Source organism: Gymnogyps californianus, chromosome 3 (genome assembly GCF_018139145.2).
Source record: "Gymnogyps californianus isolate 813 chromosome 3, ASM1813914v2, whole genome shotgun sequence".
Lineage (NCBI taxonomy): Eukaryota > Metazoa > Chordata > Aves > Accipitriformes > Cathartidae > Gymnogyps > Gymnogyps californianus.
In genome coordinates this window covers 35,362,550-35,368,657 of record NC_059473.1, presented here as the reverse complement: position 1 = coordinate 35,368,657, position 6,108 = coordinate 35,362,550, and positions in this window count along the sequence as shown.

Here is a 6,108-nt window from a genome sequence, read left to right as displayed (position 1 = left end):
ATAGGAATCATTTCATATATCTTTCCAAGTTGGATTTGAAGGAGCTGGGCCAAAAGCACCACCTGCCAAATGGTGACTCTTCACTTACAGTATCACTTCCCGAGACCTACTAGTTAGCCAGCTTTTAATCCATTTAATAAGATCCATGCTTATTTGTATCATCCTATGGCATGAACTAAAATGGCCTGAAGAAGTCCAAGTAGATTACATCAACCCTGTTACCTCTGTGAAGCAAACTCGTAATCTCCCTGGTAAAAGCTGTTGTTATTCTAACAACTAGATCAATTTTCTACGTGTCTAGGCTCACTGATACGAATTATGCTATCCCCTTTAATTCATTCTTCTGAATTGAAAAGCTCAGGAATGGAGGCTCCACCAGCTTTCTGGGTATCTTGCTGCAGTGCCACACAACCTTCTTTATTTACTCATTGTAGTACTGCTACAATGCCACCTTGTTTCTAGGCCTATGAAATCTGTTTTCCAAAACTTATCGAAGCCCCTCAGAGACTTTTTCTGCCAGCTCTTTTTAATGCTTTGCAGGGTTTTTTTGGTGTGTTCAATCTAAATAGCTGCCTTCAGGTTTCTTACACTTCTGTTAAATTTTTAAAAAACTCCATAGTCCCTATTGGGAAGGAAATACGTGTCATCACTGTCCAAAGTCTACAACAGTCATATTTGTTGGCTACAGCTGTTCTCTGTGTCATTATTGGATAATTATTTCATCACTATTTCCACGTAGAAATGGACTAGAATTGTTTTATGATATCCTTTGGTTTTACTCTGCTTAAAAAAGCTGTCTTACTGCCCTTAAATCTCCTGTCCACTAATATCTTCCTGTCCTTTTGCTCCCCCTATCAATTTTCTACAGTTGCGATCAATTAAATTATCAGTCACATTAATTATTGCTACCAGCTTCTCTCTTCCCCCCTCATATCTACATACATACAAATCCATACAGAGACACCAACATCTACATATTTAATTATTGCAACTGCTTTATTTTCCCTCCAAACCAGCCTTCTTTCTCAATTTTGATATTTCAGCACCAATAAAAATATTCAGTTTCCCAACTATTCCATTTCTTCTGTTTGCGTTTCTCTCCCATCTCATTTAGCTCAAAGCTGAATTGTTTTCAGCTTTGGAAACGGGCCCTTTTAAAACTCCAGGTTTGTACATTAGCAGTTTGGACTTTATTCTGTTTGCCTGTAACAAATCACATTGAGTCATGCTCATTTGACTCTTAACTAATCAATAATTCATTTTTAGTTCTGTAGTTAGTAGTCTTAATCTAGCACAGAATACCGATAGGGAATGAGTTTCCACCAAAGGAAAGTGTTTTGGAAGGTCCACCTTGACCCCTCCTACCCCACTCTGCCTCCGTTCTGCCTGCAAATGTGTGCTAGCTGTTGTGGGATCACCTTCCACATTAGCCTAGGTGCTACTAGTGCTGGTCAGAGTAAAATAAGCACTAGTCACAAGTCTCCTGGGACACAGCTGGCTGTTTTGCTCTTAATCCCTCAGTGCTTTGGAGTCGGACATGCTGTGGTGCCTTCAGGACAGGAGCAACCAGCAATAAACTGCCCTGGATAGTTTTTTCCCATTTGCCAGTAGGTGACTGTCCCCAGGGTGTCTGCAATGACAGAGCACAGGCCATCTTCTGTAAGACGGCACAGTCGCTGTGCTGGCTGGCTGGCTCCAGCTGTGTGCTTGGGTGCCTCCAGCCAACTGTTGTCCATCAGTGTACAGGGACCTCCACGTGGCCCACGTCCTGAATCTGGTCTGCTTTCTGCTACCTGGCTACATCTGGTGAGGAGATTGCTCCTGCATTGGGGGCCTGCCTCAGTGGTGAGCCCATCAGAGACCTTTGTTCTCCCACGTGGCCAGATACATACAAGTGGGATGCCAGGAGAGAAGTGCCAGCATGATCCTCCCAGTCCTCCCCCTGCAAGGATGAGCCGCAGACCTGGGAGAGCAGGTAGCCGACCCGATAGCCGCTCTCTGAAGCACACGTGCATGTTGTCAGAGAAAAACACAGCCGGCTCAGGCAACCTCAGCAGCTGCTTAATGACTCTTGACTCATCCTAGTACGCCAAACATTCGACCAGATGAAATCGGCGCTGGCTGATGCAGCTCCTCCATTCCCACTGCTCAGTCCAGAGCAAAATGAAAGGCAAGCGCTTTTGACCGAAACCTGGCACGAGCCCCCAGCCACCGGCCTCAGCTCTCTGTGCCATAGGATGCTGTCCAGCAGCGAGGCCAGTCTGCACATAGTCTGCACCTGGGTCAAGGATGCATGTTATTAAAGAAGACAACTCCCTTGGCAACCACTTCTTTCTCCGAGGTGGTAGCCCTTGGGCTTCTCGATGTCTCTAGTGTGTCAGAGGTGCTCTGCTACATCGCAAAGTGATGGGTTGTCCTCTTCCCATGGAATCCTCCAGGCATGATCCCGTGCACGAAGAGCTACAGACCTTCCACCAGCACCTCCTCTAGCAGCCTCTGCATCATCTCCTCACCATGCACTCTCTGCCCAGCCCCGCCTTGTGTGCCCAGACCTCTCCTCAGTCCCGGGCAGGGCAGGAACATGGGTACACACACAGCAGATGTATTCATCAGTGAAAGAACTGAAGTACAGAACAAATAAGGTATTTCTGTTCTGGAAGTCACCTCTTCCCTTCAAAGACTGCAAAGCCGCCTTCCTTTCAAACAGAAAAGGCCAGCTAAATCACAGGCACAAATGCTGCTTCAGCAGAGCTTTGCAGCTGGAGCCATTCGCCATTGCAGGATCCCTCCGCTGAGTGCCGCAAAGGATCAGAGCAAACTCCCCAAGTGAAATGCAGTGAAATGTGTCAGTGTGCAAGGGGGAGAGCGAGCAGAAGTGTCAGAGACGGGACTGCTGGTCTCCAGAGCAGGGCTAGCTAGCCAGGCGTGGCGCTGCATGAAACACACTTATTCTTCCATTGAGTTTGCTGCCTGGCTTCGTTTGCTTAATTGTTTGTTTTCACAGATAGCACTGGGTTGTGCAATCATTTTCTTTGAAAATGGGATTCAGCTCATGTTATTTCACCTAACTGGGCTGATGTTGGGTGAAGCAAAAGCTGTTTTGCTGACAGCCCTGGTCCCCAGCCAGTGACATGTACGCGGGATGTTGCCTCAGAGAACAGTTGTCTTGTCCCGATGTCAGGCGTGTCCTGGGGCCCCAGCACAGCACTGTGTATGGCAACTGGGAGACATATAAGCCAACCCCCAAAAAACTAATGGCACGCAGCTCCAGCTGTGGCATAAAGATATTTTGAATGAACAGGAGGGGTTTTTGCCATCCAAGGTTCAGGGTTACGAGCATTAAAAGATAAAGTGGCTTAAGCATTTAGTCCAGGGTAGAGAGGGTGTTTTCGAGCTTTTGAAACTTTTGGGGGGTAAATGAGAAAGGAAGATGGAAAGAAATGGCATGCTGTTATTTCTAAAGGGTGAGGGAAGCTTTATTCCAACTCAGCCTGGTTCTCTTACATTTGCAAACTGGTTGGCTCTGGACATGGGCTGTCCAGATATAAAAGCATTGCTGTAAGAGTTGTTTTATTGCTCACTTTGAGGGAAAACAAACTGCTAGGTACTTCACAGCAAGTTTTTTTGGAGCAAGGACTGTGTATTTTCCTTTGCTAGGAAAGCAGCTTGCTCTTTCTGAGTGCTGCTGCCTCACATTGTAATGGTAAGAGAGCACTGCCCCGTGCAGGTTTGGAGCACTGCCCTGATGGTCCTGTGCTGCCCTGCAACATAATATAGATGGATAAGATGTGAGTGGATAAGATGCTAGTCCACCCACAATGGAACTCTCGTGAAATGTCCAGGAAGGGGATGGGGTAAACCTGCACTGTATTTTTTGCTACCAGGATAGAGATAATATGTTAAATTCACTGATGGTTTGCAAACTCAAATCCCTTCCTCTGTCCACTGTCCTTTGGAAGAGTTAATATTGCCTCTTGGGGAGAAAAATAGCATATATGGGAATACAGACAATATTGAAAAGCAACTTCTCTATCAAACTATAGATGTCAGGAGCTAAGCTCTTTGACCTATAGCTTAGTTCCAGAAAAACCACTTCTTTTTAGATGAGCAGAAAATAAGCTGGAAGTGATGAAACTGATCATATGTTTGAACTTTAATTTTGTTGATGGATGTCAGTTGTATGAGTAGCTGCCCCTACTGTTTTTGTTTTAAATCATCTGGGCTTTTACTATTGACCTTTCTGTGAATTGGTGACATCAGAAAACCTATTACCCAATTCAGATTTTGCCAATCTTCTTAAAAAGTAGTTTCATTTATGAATATTAGATTTGTAAGAAAGGGGGCATTTCTGGCATCTCAGGCATCTTAAACCTTGGCTATGTTTTGTCCTACTGGTGTAAATGAAGTTTTCCCAGAACTGACACTAGTGAAGCGTTGTCTCAAGCTGAAGCTGTTTGGACCAAAGTTCCTTCCTCCGAAATTTGCCCTAAGAACTCGGTTTCGAAATGCTGAGAGGAAAAAGGAATTTGGGAAATTATAATTAGCAAGGAGGAGGCTGATGAGCTTGGCCAAGCATGAGGAAGGCTCTCTCTTAAATTCTGTTCTCGAGAAATGCTGTATGGGCTGCATTTCAGTTCCAGAGCTGAGAAGTACTCACTCCCGCAGGAGACTGAGAGCTGGAGAATTTAGGAACCTCCTAACAGCCCATTTGCCCTTGTTTTGATCTTTTATTAGTTGGAGTATTGCCCAGTCTTTTTTTCGGTGTGAAGGTGTGGCTCTGGGCAGACAGCCACCAAGGTGTGTGGGCATCTGTAGAGTCCAGAGACAGAAAGGAATTTAAGAAAATTCCCCTGCTTTGAGCAACCCAATGTGCTCTCATGAAATTGCTCACTGAACTGTATTCAATATGCTCTACTTAAGGTCCTGATGAAACTGACATACTATCTTATGTAAACTGTGATTCAAAAGAGTTATCAAATTTCCATTTATCCAAAACAATTTGTTGAAGTTTGTTATTTAAAAAAAAATTGCATGTTTTTGGAGCGTAGAGCCAGACATTAATATACCTCTGAGATGGAAGCTTTACAATTGTATGTATTGTTTGTGGTTTACACATCAGATAATAATCTAGCATAAGTATGAAAATATTTAACTGGCATCCAGTTGTAGATTTGATTGGAGCATCCTTTCGTTGGGGTTTATAGCCTGCACAGTTGAGTGGGCAGGATTTCCTGAAGGGATTGGGCCCCAGGTCATTCGTGGAGGTGAGACTGGGATGATCACGAGTTACTTGTGGGAAAGGGGATGGGAGGAGGAGATGGTGCAAGGAGGTCTAGAGTCACCTGTGGGGAAGTGGGGATGGGGAGGTTCCCTACCTCAGACCCTAATTGCTGGGGAAGAGGCACAGGGGTTGCTTTGGTGCATATACGTTTCACGCCCCTCTGGTATGGGGAACCACAAATGGTTGGCCGGTAGCTGCTCCCCAGCTTTTCACCCTAAGGAAGTTATAACTCCCAAACCTCCCCTTTTCATTGCAGAGGGGCTTTTGAGTTTCACCAAGCAGATCTGAGAGGAGGTTGGGTCAGCGCTTGTTGGCACCGTGCCCGTGCGGCAATAATCTCATACTTCCTGAAGGGAGGCAGGAGGGGTTTCTCCTGCCTTTGAAGGAGAAGGAGGCTTCTGGGTTTCTGCTGCAGCTTCTTCCTTTTAGGGGAGCACTGGTGAGTGAGCGGCCAGAGAAAATACATGATTTGTGACAAGGTATATCCATGCTCCTGTCCCCGTGTCCCCAGCATTTAATGCGACTGTCAGATCTGTGGGCAGGAGGGAGTTTTTCCTTGATCAGATAGACACTGCCGGTTGGGGTTTGCTACCTTCCGCTTTGGCGCTGGCAACTTCTGATAGTCGTATGAGGCACTGGTGCAAACCACAGCCTGCCACTGCTGGGGCTTGGAGACAGCCTTGTGCTCTTCTCTCTTTCTGTGGCGCGTTACGTTTGTGGTATTTGGCCTTTGCTACAGCTCTGTAGTGCGGTGTGAGGTGCTGGGAGGAACTTTGTGGCCCATGGCACACAGAATAGATGCGTTGTGGGTTCCTCTGGACTGAAGT